Source organism: Dendrobates tinctorius, unplaced genomic scaffold, assembly GCF_039654945.1.
Source record: "Dendrobates tinctorius isolate UK_male_01 unplaced genomic scaffold, ASM3965494v1 ptg000160l, whole genome shotgun sequence".
Taxonomy (NCBI): Eukaryota; Metazoa; Chordata; class Amphibia; order Anura; family Dendrobatidae; genus Dendrobates; species Dendrobates tinctorius.
In genome coordinates this window covers 9,622,721-9,644,905 of record NW_027361827.1, presented here as the reverse complement: position 1 = coordinate 9,644,905, position 22,185 = coordinate 9,622,721, and the positions used below count along the sequence as shown (strand labels likewise).

The following is a 22,185-nucleotide window of genomic DNA, read 5'->3' as shown; positions in this document are numbered from 1 at the left end:
AAATAAGAGACATCCTTGAAAAATTTTGGTACCTTTTAATCAAAGACCCCATCTTAAAGAATTTGTTACTGAAAAAACCTGGTATTACCTTTAGGAGGGGTCGTACCATAAGAAATTTAAAAGCGCCAAGCAACTTAAAAAACCCACAGATCTCACTTGTGGGTTTTTAAAAGCTGTCACTAGAATTTCAACTCCGGACGTTTACAAATGTGGACTGAGGAATTGCTATACATGCAACATCTTACAACATGGGGCTTGCTCGATCACTTCATATAGCACGGGTAAGGTTTTTGAGATTAAGCAGCAGCTATCCTGCGGCAGTGACTATATTGTTTACGTAATTACGTGTTGTTGCGGCCTCCAATATGTTGGCCGCACAACACAAACTGTCAGAGCAAGAATGAATAGACATCGTCATAGTACTAAAATCAGTTTCTTTCAGCATAGTTTATCGCATCACATGTTACTAAAGCACAGCAAAAAATTCCAAATAACAGTTAAACCAGTAGAAATAATACCTTCCGGAGTGCTTAATCGCAATCAAACATTAAACAAAAAGGAATCTTGTGGGATTTTTCGGTTACAAACCTTGTACCCGAATGGTCTGAGTGATGTGATTTAAAAAGTTTAGAGATGCTACACCTATTGATATAGTGATTAGGTTTTTTAGTTTTTTTTTGTTTTTATTATTTATTAATTTTATTTTTATATTTTTTCCACTAGAGTTTAACCTCTTAATGAATGTGAATTATATCTTTGACTTGGGGTACCGTTACACTTAGCGATGCACCAGCGATCCCAACAACGATATGGATCGCTGGTGCATCGCTAAGTGGTCGCTAGTGAGCTGCCACGCAGGGGTCAGGAGTCGCTACTTACCTGTCAGATGCGGCGATCCTGACGTCCTTCCGCCCGCGTCCATGTGACGCTCGTCGGCGCCACAGGAAGCCCAGCAGGAAGTGGCCGACGAGAAATGATCCAGGACCTTCTCGCGCGACCAGCGATAACCAGCGTGGGAGCCGGTCGGAGGTATCACATGTAGCAATATCGCTGCTACGTCACAAAATCGGTGACTTTACAGCGATATTGCTAGCGATATCCCAGTGTGTAATGGGGGCTTTACCCCTGCTAAAGACTTAAATCAATTAAGAGGAATATGCAAATTAAGTGAAGGATTGGTGCTAGTAACAAACACCCCTCCCTTTCCAGTTGTAAAAAGGGTTTATAAGGACATGGTCATTGTTTTGGTATAGATGTATATTTTACTTGATGAAGGCTTTTTTTAAGCCGAAATGCGTTTTGTTTTCACTGTTACACTTCAGAATAAAAATCTTTAAAAAATTTTTTTTTTAAGTAAACCGATCTCTCACATTTCACTTTTTTCGCGAGTGCTGGCATCAGACTTGATTTTTTTTTTCTTTTATCTTGTACCTGGGGAAGACTGAGGATCGCCCCGTTGACCAGGAGCCGTGCAGCAAACCGATTAATTGGGACCTTGGTTTGGGACATTCCCCCAGGGCCAATACACTGTTCCTTCAACCTCAACTTGGTAAGTGCATCAGCTTTGTATTTTTATTTGGGACATTTTTAATATTGCAATTAGATCCTGCGTGGTGCTGTCCCTTTTATATTCCCTATCCTCAGGGTACTATATGAATAGGTAATTTGTGTGAAATATATCTGTGATTTGAGGGCATGAAAATTCAAAGTTGAAAAATTGCGAAATTTCCGTCTTTTTCGCAAATAAATGCAAGTCATATCAAAGAAATTTTACCCCTATCATGAAGTACAATATGTCACAAGAAAACAATGTCAGAATCAGTGGGATTCATGGAAGCGTTCCAGAGTTATTACCTCATAAAGGGACAGTGGTCAGAATTGTAAAAATTGGCCATGAACGTGCAAACCACCCTTGGGGGTTAAGGGTTAAAGTGTCAGGAGCAGGCTGTAAGCTGTCAGAGTAAACTGACACCCGACGGCATTCGTGCGTACACAGCCCCTGTGTGCATGCAATCGCCATTACGTATGGATACGTCCAAGGTTGTAAGGGGATAAAGGGAAGGTGCTATGAAAAATTTTTTTTTTTGCAAAAAATGTAAAGTAGGAATGTTTTAATTAAAAAAAAAAAAAAAAACCTTGTGTACTGCTATTTCACATTATGACTGCAGTAAAAGTGGGCTGGATCTGCTCACGTGTGTGATGTCACTCGTTTTCTCCCTTCTGGGCCTTTGCAAAAGGGTAAGAGGATGAAGTTTAGGATCATAGCGTTGAGCCATTTTGTTGGTAACTGCTAGGGATTAGCGAACCCAAACTGAGCAGTTGGGGTCCGTAACAAATTTTTAGATTCCATGCACGGACCCTAAAAACCGACTTTCAACCGGAAATCCGGTTTTCTGTTTGAATTCGCAAACCGAATACAGTTTGTTGAAATGCTGCAACGCAGCCAATCAACCAGCTTTTAGGCTGTGGTCACAGCCATGCCAAGTACTGGCATGGTTGTGATTGGTCAGCACACCATGTGACCCTGCCTGTATAACGGCTGAGTCAAATGCCATTCTGCATTCTGTTCCTGGTGCAAAATCGGTTAGGTTCTCTGTGCCATTTAAGCCTCCTATTATGTGCCATCTAAGGCTCATGCTCTGTGCCCGAAAACACTGTTTCTGTGTGCCATTTTGCTTTGTCTCATAAAAATCTAGTTCTTTCACCAAAAATCCTATTATTCTGATGGCTGACAAAAAGTCCTATTGCTTTGCTGCATAAAAACCTTGTACTACTTTAAAAAAAAAATAGTTCTGTGTGCAATAAGTAACGATTTCTGTGTGTCATAATGGCCTTGAGAAGCGTGTCTGACTCCAGCCACTTGTCTACTAGGTATTTTTAAAGGGGGAAATAAGAAGAGAGCAGCAAATAGGGGATGTGGTCATGGTGCTGCTTGTGATGGTGTAGCTGCTACAAGGAGTGGATGTGGTCTGTTACGTGTCCAATTGCAGCACCTTCCTCAAGTGCATACAGCACGTTCATCTACCGCAGATGAATTGTGAGGCCCAGGATCTGTGGAGTCTGTGCTACATTGGATGGCTGAAAATGTCTCCAATTCCTTCACAATTTCTTCCTGCAGAAAGCTTTCAGTTGTCACCTGAGTATCTTAGTCATCGTTCTTCACCTTGCAAACCATCTAAGCAGTGTGAGCCCTAAGGCTGGAGTCACACATAGCGACTCACCAGTGATCCTGACAACGATATCAATGTATCAGGATCGCTGGTGAATCGCTATGTGTCAGACAGCTTCACCAGCGATCAGCACCAGCGACGCCGAGCGCCCAGCGTCGCTGTGCACGTTAGTAACCAGCGTGCTGATGCAGGGAGCTGGTAGATACCCGATGTGTACGTTAATTAAGGGACGTGCGTCCCTAGATACCAGATGTGTACGTTAGTTACCAGCTCCCTGCATCAGCGCGCTGGTAACTAACGTACACATCGGGTATCTAAGGGACACCCATCCCTTGGAAACCCAATGTGTACGTTAGTTACCAGCAGATCGCTGGTCTGGCCTGTCACACGCAGCGATGCGTGCTGGCCAGCGGGAGACCAGCGACCAAAAAAAAAGTCCTGGCCTTTCCTGCAGCGATCAGCAATACCGGCAGGGTGGTGGGTCGCTGATCGCTGTCACACACAGCGATCTCGCTGGTGAGATCGCTGTTGTGTCACAAAAATTGTGCTATGTGTGATGGGGCCTTAAGTCATGCAGCAGTCTCTTCTCCTGCTTGGTGAGTCTGCTGACTAGGGTTCCGTGGCCCATCTAACTGACCTTGCCTCAGAAATAGTAGAGACTGAGTGCACTGATGCCCAAACAAGCAATCTGTTGGAGGATGAGTATGTGGGAGGGCCAGTGCACACAGTCAGTGTACCATCGCAGCACATTTCTGGGGCTGATTTAACCCAATAACCAACTGCTGTGACATTCTGCAGTGTGCCAACCGTGAAGAAGGGCAGGGGTCAGGACTGGGCGGAAGATGATGCAGGGGACGATGAGGTCCTAGACCACGCATAGATTCAAGGCCATCCGAGTGACGTGGTCAGTTTGGAGGACGAGAACGTAGTGACACTGGCCCAGCAGCACACCAAAAGGGGTAGCAGGGTGGAAAAGCACAGCGACTGGTCCATAGCCAATACATCATCTGCTACTGCCGCCTGCACCTAGGGGATGAGCCCCCAAAAGCCAGCTCAAAGGCGCTCCTGGGTGGGATTTCTTCACACAATGTACTGACAGGCGGTTTGCAGGCTGTGCCATCAGAGCTTCAAGCCAGGCATAAATATTCTAAACCTGAGCACCAACTGTATGATGAAGAATCTCAAATCCAAGCATGAAGTGCAGTGGAGAACACATTTTAAAAAGCATGACAAATCTGAATCTCCTCCTGCTCCTGCTGCGCTCTCTACCTCTTCCTCTCGGTTACATTCAACATGTCCACCTGTCTCCCGTTTAAGAGAGGATGTGACCTAAACACCATCACCACCACCAGCAGTGTGACCGACTATATCCACATCGTCACACGGAAGTTTTCATCTCTCCATCTCCCAAACCCTAGAGAGAGAGAAAATTTCACCCTAATTACCCACAAGTCATGTGCCTGATTGTCAGCATGCCAGCATTTCTAAATGACTGGCTTTTGAAATGATGCCATTCGGGCTGGTGGAGACTGGCAATTTAAAAAAAAAACCCAAAAAACTGATGTTGGGGACTTCCAGCAGTACAGTGTTCCCAGCTGCTACTACTTTGCTGGGCATGCTATCCCTGCCCTGCACACACATGTTTCTGACCAGATAAGATGTGCACTGCACAACGCCATCACTGGCAAGGTCCATGTTTCAACAGATACATGAACCAGTAAACACGGGTATTGAGGTTACATCTCCCTAACTGTCCACTGGGTCAATGTAGTGGCGGCAGGGACAGAGATGGAAAGCATTCAGCAAATGTCCTACCACAACTGAGGATTTCTGGACAATTCCCTGTCCATGTTGCCTCCTCCTCCGCTTCCTCCACCACCTCTTCATCCGGTCACAGTGAGCCCTGCACCATCAATTTCAGTACAGCAAGGGAGAAATGCCATTAGGCTGTTCTGCCCCGCATTTGTTTGACAGATGCGCACGCTTTTGGCGTTCTCACCCTGCTGCTGATCGCCTGTCTGAGCTGCTGCGTCACTTCTGCCTTCAAGCTCACCACCTCATATGTGACATATCAACAAGGTGGAACTCTACCTTGCATATGCTGAAGAGACTGTGCAAGCAGAAGCAGGTAGTAGTGGAATTTCAGCTGCAGCACGCACGCTAAAGTCGCTTGGTGGAACACCACTTCACTACAAATGAGTGGGCCATCAAGCTGGACATGTGTGCCATGTTGTGCTGCTTCGAGTACTCCAAAAACATGACCAGCGCTGAGGACACCATCATCAACGTTACTATACTACTTCTATGTCTGCTTTAAAAAACATTTCAGGCAATGATAGATGAGGTGGTGGCACAGGAGGAGGAAGAGGTGTAGGAGAGGACTAGGCAATGTTCACACCTTTATCAGGCCTATCATTCACACATGGCTTGGAGGGTGGTTTCCAGTACCCACAGCGACCTGGTATGCAAAGGTCCAGCCAAAGGGCAGTTTTGGAGGATGAGGTGTAGGAGGGGGAGATTGAGGAACCGTGTTTCCAGCAGGGTGGCACTCCAAGTTGCTCACGGGCATCACACGAGCGTGGCTGGAGTGATACAGAAAACCTCTCACTGTCGCTGCCTCTCGGCAGCCTGGCACACATGAGCCAATATATGCTGCAGTGCGTGCGCAAAGACCACCGAGTTGCCCGTATTATTACGAGTTCTGATTACTGGTTTTCCACCCTGCTGGATCCCCGCTACAAGGACAATCCTTACTTCCTTCCTTGGATAGGGATTGCAAAATGTGTAATTATAAGCGCATGCTGTTAGATGCACTACTTACGGAGTTCCCACCAGACAGCGGGGGCTTGGTGGAAAAACAAGGAGTAGGAAGAAGTCGCCATGCAATTGGGGCACTGCCATCACCTCGGAAGACAGGGTTAGCATGGCCAAAATGAGGAAACCATTCCTCCGCACTCCACAACATCCGGCCATCTGATAAGGCCCATATAAGCAGGAAACAGTGTTTCCACAGCATAGTCGAAGAGTACCTGTCCACACATCTATTTCTGCTCTGAGAGGAAAGGTCTCTTTCCCTTGCTTAGTGCTAAATTTTTGACTCCTGCATAGACCACAAGGACACATGGAAGTAGGGAGAGGAATGGACTATTAGGCCGGGATCAGACTTGCGAGAAACTCGCACGAGTCTCGCACGTCAATACCCGGCACTGCTGGTGGCACTTGGATCAAAGCGTTCAGCTGCATGTATTTCTATGCAGCTGAAAGCTCCGATTCCAGTGGTGGCGGCAGTGCCAGGTACTGACATGCGAGACTCGTCCGAGTTTGTCGCAGATGAGTATGAGCCCTATCACTGATGGTTCTGCCCCATTTAACTTTTGGACACATGGGCTGAGCTTTCCCTTTACGCCTTGGATGTGCCGGCCCGCTCTGAGGCAAGTGTACTGTCGGAACATGTGTTTAACACGGCAGGGGGTGTCATCACAGACCAGCGCATCCGCTTATCCATAGCCAATGTGAGCAAGCTCACAATTCTAAAAATGAACCAGGCATGGATCACAAAGGACTTGTACACACAGCCTGAGCTTGCCCTTTACACCTTGGATTTGGTGGCTTGCCATGAGGCAAGTGTAATGTCGGGACATGTGCTTTGCATGGCAGGGGGTGTCAGCACAGACCGGCGCGTCTGCCCATCCACAGCCAATGTGACCAAGCTCACATTTCTAAAAATTAACCAGGCATGGGTGACAAAGGACTTGTCCGTCCTTTTGGGTGATGGCTAGACAACTATACCAAGCTGCACACAGCCATGGTTACTCTATTTGCCACTCACTTAATTTTAGGGTCTCCCCCACCCAAAAAAAAACCCTAAATCTAAAAAATGTGTTGGCTACCTCCTCCACGTCCTCCTCAACTTGGACTCTGGCCTCCTGGTTCAAGATAATACTTTGTATTTTATTTAATTTCTGTTATTTTCATTAGTTCCCCTTATAAATTAAAAAAAAAAAATACAAAATTAGCAAAAAAATAAAAAAAAAAGTGTTGGATAACTCTCACTTAAACTGTTAAGTCTACATAACAAGATCTACCTCATCTTCCACTTGGACCTCGGCCTCCTGGTTCAAGATAATTGTTTTTTATGTATTTTATTCTTTATTTCCATCTGTTCCCCTTAAAAAAACTAAAAAGAAGATAAAAATAAAAAAAATAAAAATTTTGTTGGCTAGCTCCTGCTTAGCCACTTACACATCACCAACTCCACCTCCACTTGAACCCTGGCTTCCTTTTTCAAGATTATTATTTTTTTAATTTATTTTAAGTCAGTGCCCTATCCCCATTTGTAAAGGGGTGCAAGAACCTTCGTCTCCCTCATCACAACAGAACCCAGCCTGTTGTGAACTCATTTTCTGGTCTGTCTCTGGTTTCTTGTGAGGGAGCTGGTTGTGCTGACAGAGTTGTTGTGGGTCCTCTTTCAGGGCTCCCTCTGGTGGTGGCAGGAGGTAGTGAAGCTGATCTAGTTAACAGAGACCTGCCACCTGATAATGAGGAAGAGGATTGGACATCTGGAGTCTCAGACTGGATTTAAGGCAGCCGACTCCCTATTCCCATGCTGGTGATTTTTTTCCTGCCTCCTGAGGTCTTAGTTTCCAGCTCTGTTGCTGCCTTCTCAAGCTAAGTTGCCTTTGCTAATGTTCACATTTGATTTGGTTTGGTCTATTCAGTTTTTTGTGTGGTCAGCCAGCCCTGGCTGGGGCTGTGCTGAATTTCCACTCTTATGTCACTGTATGTGCCAGTTTGCTTTTTGTCCCTTATTAGATTGGCCTCTTTTTGCTCTGTTCTCAGAATATGCCAGAGTGCTGATATAGTGGGAGAAGTCTAGTGACTTCATGGTATTTTGTGCTATCAGAAGTGTTGGACATTTTTGCAGGATTTTTTAGCATGATTGCAGACAGTATCTTTCCTTTCCTGTCCTTTCTAGCTAGTATGGGCCCCATTGTTTGCTCAGCCTATTTTTCTACCTGTGTTCATGTTTTCATCTTGTCTCACCGTCAATACATGTGTGTGGGCTGTCTATTCCTTTGGGGTCTGCTCTGGGGCAGTTTTAGATTTCCCCTTTTCTTGCTTTAGGCTTATTTAGTCCTCCGGCTGTGACGAGGCATCTAGAATCATCGTAGGTACGCTCCACGGCTGCTGTTAGTTGTGTGGTTAGGATCAGGGGTCTGCAATCTGCGTAGTTACCAACCTCTCTGGTTTTCTGTGACTTGGCTTGGTCTTGTTTTCCTCCTTGGTGACCCATTCATAACACCAGCCCCTTTAAGTAGTATTTCGCTATCCACATTTCTTTGCAAGGCAATTGTCCTGTTCTTACCCCCATTTTGCCTCCTGTTGCAGCACCTTACCCCTTACTACCACCATTTTACAGCACAAATTTTCAGGCCCCCATTACCTCTAGGGGTGAAATTTGATTTCTCCTCTGTGGTGGTATTGTTCTTCATGCTCTGGGGTTTAAATTTTAAAGGGCCCAACAAAAATCTTTTGTGGGGGTATTGTCCATTTGGAAGACCCATTTCCGCCCAAGCTTTACCTTCCTGTCTGGTGTCTTGAGATGTAGCTTAAGTATTGCCACATAATCTTCTTTTCTCATGATGGCATCTATTTTGTGAAGTGCACCAGTCCCTACTGCAGCAAAACCACCCCAAAACATGATGCTGACACCCCCATGTTTCACAGTTGGGATGGTGTTCTTAGGCTTTCAAGCTTCACCCTTTTTCTCCAAACGTAACGATGGTCATCATGCCCAAAAAGTTTCATTTTACTTTCATCAGACCACAGGACATGTCTCAGAAATGAAGGTCTTTTGTTCCTGTGTGCATTTGCAAACATTAATCTGGCTTTTTTTATGTTTCTTTTGGAGGAATGGCTTCTTCTTGACAGAGTGACCTTTCAGGCTATGATGATACAGTACTCATTTCACTGTGGATATTGACACAATCTTTCCAGCTTCTGCCATCATCTTCACAAGGTCTTTTGCTTTTGTCCTTGGGTTGATACGCACATGTATGATGGCTGGACATTCCCATCTTGTTTGTACTTGCCTGTTTGTACAGATGAATGAGGCACCTTCCGGTATCTTGAAATTGTACCTAAGGGTGATCCAGACTTGTGCACCATTCTCTTCTTGATTTCTTGTCTGATTTCTTTATACTTTCCCATGATTCTACACAAAGAAGCCGTGTGTTTCAGGTGTGCATTAAACTACATCCACAGGTGTGTCTCTAATTAACTCAGATGTTGCCGAAAAACCTATTAGAAGCTTCAAGCACATGACATCATCATATGGGCAGTCCAGAATTGTTTAAAGGCATAGTAATCTTAGTGTATGCAAACTTTTTACTTTGCAGTAAGTAATAAAAATGTCTTAAAACATTCTCTCTCTCTCTCTCTCTCTCTCATTATTCTGGCATTTGGGAAATATTAATAATTAGGATTAACATAATTGACCTAAAACAGGAAAGGTTTATTCTGATTTCATGGCAGATATTGTGAAAAAAAATGTATATGTGTCTTTTTATATAGTGTATGTAAACTTTTAGTTTCAATTGTATCTCCCCTCACCTACATTACCATTGACCCTGTCACAGTCTGTATAATGTTTTTGAATGTTTTCTATTGTCTGGTTATATTACCCACATAAGTAAGTAAAATATATACAGTGAGTTGCATACTGTAGGAGTTGTTTTTTCTCGCCTGTGACTCCACTGTATCCTGAAGAACACTCCTCGGTACACGACTTACATGCTAAACTAACCCCTTGCTAGCTAATTCACACGCTATTTGCATTCTTTACTCCAGAAATCTTATTCAAGTCCATTACTGGAGGAAATCTAGTGGTGAGGCACAGACCCTCCTAATTCATTAAAAGGCATGCACATGTGACTCCAACACCCCCCCCAAAAAGACCACTATAACCAAATGCCGGTCTTGATTAATTGGGGCATATGTGTCTAAAACACATAATAAATGCAGTGCATAGAATTTGCGCCACATTTTTTGTGCATGGTTCTCTTATTAAATCTTCTCCATAGTTTGATAAATAGCAATAGTTGCATATACTTATACAATAATTCTTAAGTTATGTCTTTATCGGCTGGATATCATAGTTACATAGATAAATAGGTTGAAAAAAGACCTAGGTCCATCAAGTTCAACCTTTCTCAACTTATTTTACATTTCGTCACTAATTTACCTTTAATCCGCAATGTTATGTGTATCAAGGAAATCATCCAGCCCTTTTTTAAAAGCTGTTATAGTGGCTGCCATTACTACCTCTTGTCTTAGGGCATTCCACAGTATGACTGTTCTAACTGTAAAGAACCCTTTCCTATTTAGCTGTCGGAAATGCCTTTCTTCCACCCGTAATTAGTGCCTCCTAGTACAATTTTTCCAATCTTTCATCAAATGAGAGGCCTTCAATCCCTTGTAATAATCTACTTGCCCATCTTTGAACTGATTCTAACTTTTGAATATCCTTTTTAGAATATGAAGCCCAAAACTGGATTCCATATTCTAGATGTGGCTGTCACAACACAGCTGTCGGGTGACCCGGGACCAGGGGTTCCTTCCTTATTGTGCCTGACACTAGGGGGTGCCCTAGCTCGCCTTATTCCCCAGGATACTTCTGAAGGTGAAGATGCCGGGGCCGCCACCCTTGCCTTATCTCCTGAGTTATTCCACCATCTGTTCTCTTCCCCCACCCAGGAACAATCAGAAGCTGCTGTCTTCTGGCTCCTATCTGTTGCGGAACTCCTTTGACAGTACCCACCCTTCTACGAGAGACCTCCGGAACTTCAGGACTGGGTTTATCGGGGTGTGCCATGTGACAAACCGGACCAGTCAGGCAGCATGAACTTCAAATGCTGGTACCTACATCCTCTTCTCAGGACCGTACCCCCTCCAATGTACCAGATACTGAAGCGACCGACGGACTAAACGAGAATCCATGATTTTTGCTATCTGAAACTCCAAGTTTCCATCGACAATGACAGGAGATGGTGGTAGTGATGATGGTATTGAAAAAGTAACACATTTTTTGAGGAGAGATTGATGAAATACATTATGCGGCAAAACAAGGCAGAATGCTACGGGATTGACGACGGCTATGGTCTTAAAAGGACCGATAAACCTGGGTCGCAGTTTCCAAGATGGAACCTTCAACTTAATGTTCCTAGAGGACAACCACGCCAAGTCACCAACACACAGGTCCGGACCCACCAAATGTCTTCGATCAGTCACACTCATATCTGGATCCCATCTTCCTCAAAATTATTAATAACCCCCTGCCATGCTGATGTAATAGTTGATAAAAACCGCGCCTCCTCAAGTAATCCAGAAGGACAATTTTTATTCAATGAACTGAAATGAGGATGGGAACCCATATGCCCCGAAAAAAAAGGGACTTACCAGTAGATTCATGACAACGATTATTTACAGCAAGTTCGGCTAATGTAAGTAAGTAGCCCAATCCTCCTGATTTTCAGACACAAAACACCTGAGATACGTATCCAGATTCTGGTTAACCCGCTCAGTCGATCGGTGATACAACTGACCGACAAGTGAGTCCAAGGTCTTCTGGGATTCTCCAATGGTTGGAGAGCCCCCCCGACGGACGAGTATGAGAGATCTTGGAACACGCACAGACACTGCAGGCGGTTATATACTCCTGGACATCCTGATGAACACTTGGCCACCAAAAACGCCGAGTAAGAATGTCACGGGGTCCTTCTCTGGTATCATACAATCAACAGAGCAAGGGAAGAACGAACAATCCCAAGACCTTTATTTTAAGCAAAAATACGAAAGGTCCATATACAATCCACCACACAAAGAATAAGAGAGTCCAGAACCCGAATGCAGTTCAGTAACAGGATAAAAGCCCTGGAAAATTAGAGTCCAACAATCCAACAGAGGATAAAATAGTCCATATACTCTCTGAGGTGCTGTGTTCACATCATCGTCCCACACAGGGTCTGATCTCTTCTCTCCCCTCCCTGATAATTTAAAAGTCCCTCTCCTCATTCCATGGTCAGGGAGGGAAGATTGCAGTAGCTCATTGTTTCAACATGCTAGTTCAATATGTCATTATCATATTAGCCAACAGCATTATTCAATGACCCTGTGGAAAGATAACAGTACAGTACTGTGGAGGCTGATATCAGATGGCAACAACATCCATTCATCAATTAGCAAATAACAGCTCATCCTACAAGGAAACACCATGAAAATCAGTAAAATATTAATGCAAACAAAATGATACCCACATACCATATCCCACCATCACAAAGAATATCAGAGAGGTGGCTTTATTACCAGGATGTTCAGCCACAACTGAATTGTGTGTTACAAGGTAGCCTGGGGTGGTAGTCCCAGCCGAGTCAACTAATCCACAATCAGTAGACACCCCGGTTACCTTGCGCAGAGATGGACCGGACAGACACAATCCTCAGGCACAGCTTGCAGTCGAACAGGGAACAAAGTTTAATAAAACAGATGAGAAAAAAAGGTACAACACTGGCTTCCTGCTCTCTCCCTAGCAAAGTCCATGGCCATACCCACGACAGCCACGGTATCCGAAATTAAGCAGTAGTCCACATGCTGGAATCTGGATGCTTCAAGTCCCTTTGTCGTGGGGCCAATCCGTAGTCCTGGGGCCTGTGCTATGGTTCTTAAGTCCTTGAATCCAAGGGCAACAGTTCCTCTCTCCTTCTGAGGTCTGGCAATGCCCTCGTTAGTGTCCTTCAGCAGGGGCAACATAGTTTCTCTCCTCCTGAGGTCTGGCAATGCCCCGGGTGCTGCTACACTCCTACCCAGGGCCAACGTGCCGGGGCTACTCTTGGAGCAGCAGATTCCTGCCACCCTTTTCTGAGCTGCTAATCCAGCCCACTTTTAACTACCATATATACTCGTGTATAAGCCAACCAGTATATAAGCCAACCCCCTATTTTTGCCATAAAAAACAGGGAAAACTTATTGACTCGCGTGTAAGCCTAGGGTGAAAAATGCAGCAGCTACTGGTAAATTTCAAAAATAAAAATAGATACCAATAAAAGTAAAATTAATTGAGACATCAGTAGGTTAAATGTTTTTGAATATCCATATTGAATCAGGAGCCCCATATAATGCTCCATACAGTTCATGATGGCCCCATAAGATGCTCCATACAAAATACGCTCCATATAATCCTGCACAAAGGTTAATAATGGCCCTATAAGTTGCTATGCTCCATAGAATAATATGCCCCATATGCTGCTCCATAAATGTTATGGCTCGATAAGATATTCCATAGATTATACCCCATATGCTGCCCCATAAAATGCTCCATAGATTATGCCACATATACTGCCCTATAAGTTGCTCCATAGACTATGTCCAATATACTGCCCCATAAGATGCTCCATAGATTATGCCCCCATAAAATGCTCCATAGATTATGCCCCCATAAGAAGCTCCATAGTTTATGCCCCCATAAGATGCTCCATAATTTATGCCCCTCATAAGATGCGCCATAGTTTATGCCCCCATAAGAGGCTCCATAGAATAGACCCCATATGCTGCCACTGCTGCTGCAATTAAAAAAAAAATGACATACTCACCTCTCATCGCTGGGAACCAGGTGCCGGTGTCCCGGCACTGGCGATATTTACCGATCCCCGCTTCATCGCTGCGCGCCTCTGTCTTCTGGCTTCCTCTGTCAGTGACTGTTCAGGCAGAGGTCGCGGCGCGCACTAACTACGTCACCGCGCTCTCTGACCTGAACATCACAGACAGAGAAGGCGAAGGACAGAGCAGCAATGGACCAGGGACAGGTGAATATCGCATATATATAGTGCCTTGCAAAAGTATTCGGCCCCCTGGAACTTTTCAATCTTTTCCCACATATCCTGCTTCAAACATAAAGATGCCAAATGTAAATTTTTGGTGAAGAATCAGCAACAAGTGGGCCACAGTTGTGAAGTTGAATGAAATTTATTGGTTATTTTACATTTTTGTGGAAATTCAAAAACTGAAACGTGGGGCGTGTAATGTTATTCGGCCCCTTTTACTTTCAGTGCAGCAAACTCACTCCAGAAGTTCATTGTGGATCTCTGAATGATCCAATGTTGTCCTAAATGACTATTGATGATAAATATAATCCACTTGTGTGTAATCAAGTCTCCGTATTAGTGCATCTGCTCAGTGATAGTCTCAGGATTCTGTTTGATGTACAGAGAGCATCATCAAGACCAAGGAACACAACAGGCAGGTCCGTGATACTGTTGTAATAATAATAATCTTTATTTTTATATAGTGCTAACATATTCCGCAGCGCTTTACAGTTTGCACACATTTTCATCACTGTCCCCGATGGGGCTCACAATCTAAATTCCCTATCAGTATGTCTTTGGAGTGTGGGAGGAAACCCACGCAAACACGGGGAGAACATACAAACTCCTTGCAGATGTTGTCCTTGGTGAGATTTGAACCCAGGACCACAGCAAGGCTGCAGCGCTAACCAATTAACCACCGTGCTGCCCTAGTGTTGTGGAGAGGTTTAAAGCCGGATTTGGATACAAAATGATTTCCAAAACTTTAAACATCTCAAGGAGCACTGTGCAAGCGATCATATTGAAATGGAGGAGTATCATAAAACTGCAAATCTACCAAGACCCTGCCGTCCCTCTAAACTTTCATCTCAAACAAGGAGAAGACTGATCAGTGATGCAGCCAAGAGGCCCATGATCACTCTGGATGAACTGCAGAGATCCACAGCTGAGGTGGGACAGTCTGTCCATGGGACAACAATCAGTCGTACACTGCACAACTCTGGCCTTTATGGAAGAATGGCAAGAAGAAAGCCATTTCTCAAAGATATCCATAAAAAGTGTGGTTTAAAGTTTGCAACAAGCCACCTGGGAGACACACCAAACATGTGGAAGAAGGTGCTCTGGTCAGATGAAACCAGAATCGAACTTTTTGGCAACAATGTCAAACGATATGTTTGGCATAAAGGCAACACAGCTCATCAACCTGAAAACACCATCCCCACTGTCAAACATGGTGGTGGCAGCATCATGGTTTGGACCTGCTTTGCTTCAGCAGGGACAGGGAAGTTGGTTAAAATTAATGGGAAGATGGATGGGGCCAAATACAGGACCATTCTTGAAGATAACCTGTTGAAGTCTGCAAAAGACCTGAGACTGGGACGGAGATTAGTCTTCCAATAAGATAATGATCCCAAACATAAAGCAAAACCTACAATGGAATGGTTCACAAATAAACGTATCCAGGTGTTAGAACGGCCAAGTCAAAGTCAAGACCTGAATCCAATCTGTGAGAATCTGTGGAAAGAGCTGAAAACTACTGTTCACAAATGATCTCCATCAAACCTCACTGAGCTTGAGCTGTTTGCCAAGCAAGAATGGGCAAGAATTTCAGTCTCTCGATGTTCAAAACTGATAGAGACATACCCCAAGCGACTTGCAGCTGTAATCACAGCAAAAGGTGGTGCAACAAAGTATTAAGTTAAAGGGGCTGAATAATATTGCACGCTCTACTTTTCAGTTTTTGAATTTCCACAAAAATTTAAAATAACCAATAAATTTCATTCAACTTCACAATTGTGTCCCACTTGTTGATTCTTCACCAAAAATTTATATTTGGTATCTTTATGTTTAAAGCAGGATATGTGGGAAAGGGTTGAAATGTTCCAGGGGGCTGAATACTTTTGCAAGCACTGTACTTACCCCCTCCTGGCGATGTCTCTGCAGCCTCTTCTCCCATGGTCTCTGGCAGCTATGGTATTCCTTCCTTTAGCAGTCACATGGTACCTCTCATTAAAGTCATGAATATGCGCATATTCATGACTTCAATGAGCGGTACCATGTGACCGCTGAAGGAAGGAGATAAGACCTTGGGAGAAGCAGGGGGGCTGCAGAGACCGCACCAAGGGGTAAGTACGACTTGACACCCCCGCTCTCCCTCCCTTGCCGACCCCCTGGCATATGTATAAGCTGAGGGGGGGGGCTTTCAACCCCCCAAAAATGGGCTGAAAATCTTGGCTTATACGCAAGTATATACAGTATCTCTATCCTACATACAAGCACCAGTTACTACAAGGGACACATTAGCAATTAAAGGGAACTCACACCATGAACCAGTGTTTTCATAATACAGCAATATACGGTAATTTGATGAAATTACATGGCATCTACACTACAAGTTTTACCATATACAGTAAGAACAATGTGAACATGACACATCAAGAACATTTTTGTGTCAGGCGCTTGGGAGGCCCCCACAGCAAGGAGAGAGGGAGCACAGAGGTCCTCCGCCACCTTCTTACAATGTTCACTAAGGACTCTAAGACGAAGATTAACAGGAACAAATATTTTACCAAGTGGACAGGCAACAGGGGCGTCCCCCTGAGCGTCGTCAACCTCTTTTTCCAGATCGGAGCATATAGACGCTATAACCACCCTTTTTGAAGAATAGGTACCAGTTCACACTTATCTCTTCCCCAGGAACACAGCGAGATAAGGCATAAGCCTTAATTTTTTTGTTCCCTGGCCTATATGTGACAAAAAAGTTAATCCTGGTAAAGAACAAAGCCCATCTTGCCTGTCGAGGCATTACACCCCCTCCAAAAAATAATGCTACTCTTCAAAAGCCCACTTGATTGCTAAGAGTTCCCTGTTAACAATGTCATAATTTTTCTCAGCAGATGACTGTTTTTTTTAAAAAAATGCCTTCAAAAATTTTGCACACTACTGATGTCAGGCTTAGTGCACACACTGCGGATTCGCAGCTGATTTGGTCCTGCGGATCCGCAGCAGTTTCTGCTCCGTTGTACAGCACCATTATAATCAATGGAAAATGAAATCCGCAGTGCACACGGTGCGGAATTTTCCATGGTTTCAAGTCCGCAGCATGTCAATTCTTTGTGCGGATTCCGCTGCGGTTTGGCACCTGCTCCATGGCAGGTGTTAAAGTGCAGGGGAAACCTGCAGGCTAAACCGCAGAAAATCTGCAGATAAACCGCAGGTCTTTTGACCTGCGGTTTTATCTGCGGATTTACACAAATCTGCGCTGAAAATTCCGCAGCACAATCCGCAGCGTGTGCACACACCCTTACCGGACGGTAATTGCTTGGATCCACCTTCTTACCTTTCTTAAATATCGGTACCACATGAGACATCTGGCAATCCCATGGCACCAACTCTGTTACAAGAGAGTCTAAGAATAAGGCCAGAATCACCCTAGCGAGAAATACGGATGAGTGCTATGCGATAAAACATCGCATTGCACTCGGACCGCTGTTAATCTATGGGGCAGCTCCCATCACCGTTTTTTTCTCGGCCGTATTATATGTGCGAATGAAATCGCAGCATGCTGCGATTGTACGCGTATATCGTTCGAGTCTCGCCAATGCAAGTCTATGGGTGCTTGAAAAAAATCGGACATCACACAGACTATCTGTGTGACTTGTGAGAAATATGCAAGCATTTTCCAGGTGACAGGAAATTGCCTCATCCATTATCAGGAAGCTTTGGCATGCAAATTTCCCTGACAACCACTATAAAAATCCTGGAAAACGCCTCTACGGAGTCCAGCAGCATGGCCAGACACATCATTGTCGAGATGCTGATAGTTCTGGTTCAGGAGAGGCCAGAACTATGGGACCAGGGTGACACACATTATTCTGTCCGTGCACGTAAGGATGCCGCATGGAAGTGAATCTGCACCCAAATGTTTCCCAATTTTGAGGAAAGCCCTTGTGAGGTCCAGCAAGAAATTGTACTTACCGTATATACTCGAATATAAGCCGAGATTTTCAGCCCGTTTTTTTGGGCTGAAAGTCCCCCTCTCGGCTTATATTCGAGTCATATACACTGGGGGTCAGAGGGGGAGGGGGGCGGGGGTGTCAGGTCATACTTACCCGTCCTGACGCTGTGTCTTGAGCCCCCAGCTTCTCCCCGTGCTCTCTCTTCCTGCCTTCAGTGGTCACGTGGTGCCGCTCATTAAAACTCATGAATATGCGCATATTCATGAGTTTTAATGAGCGGCACCACGTGACCGCTGAAGGCAGGAAGAGAGAGCGCGGAGAAACTGGGGGCTCAAGACACAGCGTCAGGACGGGTAAGTATAGCGATACTCACCTGTCCTGCGTCCATGGCTGCTTGCTGCTGTCTGTCATCGGTCAGTGACTTCAGACAGCAGAGGGCGCGGTGACGTGATTAGTGCGCGCCGCGCCCCCTGCAGTCTGAACGTCACTGACCGATGACGTGGCAGATAGCGGTGAGCAGCCATGGACGCAGGACAGGTGAGTATCTGACACCCAGCGACGGAGAGGTGAGTATGTCATTTTTTTTATTTTTACATGCAGCAGCAGCAGCACATGGGGGCATAATCTAAGGAGCTTCTTATGGGGGCAGCATATGGGGGAATAATATGGAGCTTCTAATGGGGGCAGTATATGGGGGAACAATATGGAGCTTCTAATGGGGGCAGTATATGGAGCTTCTAATGGGGGCAGTATATGGGGGAACAATATGGAGCTTCTAATGGGGGCAGTATATGGGGGCACAATATGGAGCTTCTAATGGGGGCAGTATATGGGGGAACAATATGGAGCTTCTAATGGGGGCAGCATATGGGGGAACAATATGGAGCTTCTAATGGGGGCAGTATATGGAGCTTCTAATGGGGGCAGTATCTGGGGGAACAATATGGAGCTTCTAATGGGGGCAGCATATGGGGGAACAATCTATGGAGCTTCTTATGGGGGCAGTATATGGGGGAATAATCTATGGAGCTTCTTATGAGGGCAGCATATGGGGGAATAATCTATGGAGCATTTCCCACCCTAGGCTTATACTCGAGTCAATAAGTTTTCCCAGTTTTTTGTGGCAAAATTAGGGGGGTCGGCTTATACTCGGGTCGGCTTATACTCGAGTATATACGGTACTAATCATAAAAAAGTCATATAAAAAGTTAAACATGAAGCAACAAATGAACATAACATAATCATATGCAGGCTCAGACTGGCCCCTAGGCTAACAGGGGAATCCCCTGGTGGGCCCCTACGCAGAACTAGGCCCCCAACCCCACTGTATGTGCCAGTACTTGGCATAGTTCACTTGATTCACTCTGTACAGAAAAAAATCAGCATCTCATTCATTAACCAAACTACCCAGTTTATTATTATAAACTGTAGAGATATAGGTAAATTTGTGAACAAGGTTAGTGTAATATTTGTATGCAGGTGAAAAGTGGGCCCCTCACAGTCAATATTACAGGTGGGTCCCTAGCACCCCAGTCCGACACTGATTATATGCGATGTTTTTAATTTCTGTCCTATTTCAGACATTACACTTGGCAAGTAGCATTCCACATTACACTATAGCCTACATTTTGCTAGCCAAAAAGTGTTTGAAAGTAAAAATCTTTATTGTGTTACTTTGCAGTGTCTGATGTAACTAGACAGTTGCGCAGCTGCCAAGACCAGTACCGGCATGAGCGCCAGCAGCAGGCCAGGAGTGGTGATACAGCCCCCAAAAAATGCAAATATCTACTGTATATTATGAAAGACTTATTTTTCTGGCTCCCGTTATGGATCTCAGACCGTAAGTGCATGCATGACCCCACATTTTACACATTGGCTTAAAGCCAAATCTTAATATGTTTTTTTACCACATTGTGCTTAAAAACAGAAAAATAGTTTCCCGACTCAGAAGTGAACATTGACCCAGTTGGTGAAGGTGACGAAGTGGCTGGCCCATCTTCGGCACCATCATCCAGCACCCAACCACTACCACCAGCAGCACCTTCGGCACAAGAGGAGGCCAATCCAGAGGACAAAGACCGGGGCCACAGTAGCAGTCCAACATTGCCACTGGATACATCACCCCAGGCTGCCGCAAACCCACGCCGTGGCCGACACAGGAGGGAGCTTTCTTCCACAGGCAACAGGAGACGAGTGGACACTGGGGTGTTAGACTATCTTTCGCAGACTGTGAATGACGATGGGAAGGAAGCTTATGCACTCATTCTGGCAGGCTACCTACATCCAATTCCATGTGAGGTGAGGCTGCGGGACAGAGGGGTGATCCAAATTTTGATTGATGCTTGCACACCTCCAAATAATCCCATCCAAGTATTTGTATTCCTCGAAAAGTGGCAAATGTCAAGCAGTAACCAACTTCAAATGCCTGGAATACAAGATGATAAATCCAAAGGGAGTTCGTAGCTATATTCCGCGCTGCCGCTTTAGACAAATTCCAGGAGAATGCTGTATGATTGCAGTGGTTTTATTCTACGCGTTTCAGGGGTCTCATGCCCCCTTCATCAGGAAGTACCACAAAATACATACAGGTATCACAGACATAAATAGGTTTGAAAGGACGCTGGATTTCAAAAAAATGAGCGCCAACAAGTCAGATGATGCAGTGTCAAAGTTCAATGACACCACATGGTTAACAGTTCACCTAGGATATATTACAAAAGTATGCGTATTTTAGAAGATTTTTTGATTAAATTTACATTTCCAAAAGAGACAAAGTCAAATTTATGATTTTAACATGGAAAAAAACTGAAAGAAAAAAGAAAGAACTGAACATCTGCTCAGGTGGACACGAACCTGCAAAAACAAGGGGGGGTTATTCCTGTTCAGAGGTGGATGCCTTACAAGAGGACTACCATATGGAAGCAGCAAGCTACTTTTTCTCAAGGAAAGCATTGCAATCTTTATAAAAAAAAGGGAGAAAATAAAAGCATAATTTTAATTCTTTACCAATAAAAAATATAATATAATTTTAGTTAAATGCTGAAAAATTAAATATGAAGTTATTTTTAAGTATAAAAAAAGGAAAATGGGTTTAAAAGATGCTCGATGCAGCAACACACCAGAAACTGTACAGCAGCAGCTCAGAATGAGAACGCAGGACAAGCCGACAAAATAGATTCATTGCTTCATTGATTCACTGTCACTGATATATTAACCCTTTTTTATGTGCCTCATACTAAATATAAAATCTGCCCACGATCCTTGTATCAATGAAGCAATGAATCTATTTTGTCGGCTTGTCGTGCGTTCAGGATTACTCAGGATTACCACCATCCATACCCTACTTCCCAGTACTATGCTCCCCAACAGGATCCTTCCTTGGTCCATATTCCTGGGTCATCATCAGCCATGTCCAGGGTCAAAGTCAGGTTGGACCACAAAATAGCCAAACCTTCGCATGCTGGTCACCCGCCATCACCACCCCCAAGCTACCATAACTTGTAAGGCAAAGTGGCATCGTCACATTTTTTTTTTCTTTTATATAGGCCGTTTTATTGGCCCCACATGCCATATGCTGAAAATATGGTTTATTTGTTATCCCAAAACGTGTTTTGATTAAAACAAGTTAAATCAATGAGTGTTTTTTTGTGTTATGACTATATTGATGATGTGTTTATTTTCAAATTTTATCATTATTAGCCCAACTCAACAGACACTGCAAACATTAACATAAGTTTATTTATGGCCTGCAAAATTTACAAAATCACAACATAGAGACTGCATTGTCTTGCCATGGAGTGTATCCCTCTGGTGAAAGAAAATAATTAGTAAACACATTCCGCAGGGTCTCATGATGCTGCAGATTAATTGAAAGGCCTCATCAGCAACAATCACATAAGGCACCACATCTATTGTAGAGCCTGGGAGCTGACGTGGGGGTGACAGGTCCAACTCATTATTGCGCAGCCTCCGACCCAATATGGAAGAATTGAAGACTCTGGAGTCTCCAGTTCTTCCATAGGCCCCAATATCTACAATTATAATCCTGTATGTGCTATCGACCAGGGCCAACAGCACTACAGAAGAAAACTGTTTATAATTATAATATTGGGACAATGAGATTGGCGGCTTATGCACACGGATGTGCTTCCCATCCAGGGATCCAATGCAGTTTGGAAACTGGCACGTTTCCTCAAAGCC

The 22,185-nt window shown here is 44.4% G+C and overlaps 1 long non-coding RNA gene across 1 annotated transcript; it reads left to right on the top strand.

Annotated features, from left to right (window-relative positions):
* Positions 1-1,317: 1,317 nt before the first annotated feature.
* Positions 1,318-20,780, top strand: LOC141052424 (uncharacterized). The gene is made up of 2 exons (XR_012220811.1): positions 1,318-1,549; positions 19,667-20,780. It is a non-coding gene; the product is annotated as an uncharacterized lncRNA (long non-coding RNA).
* Positions 20,781-22,185: the final 1,405 nt, after the last annotated feature.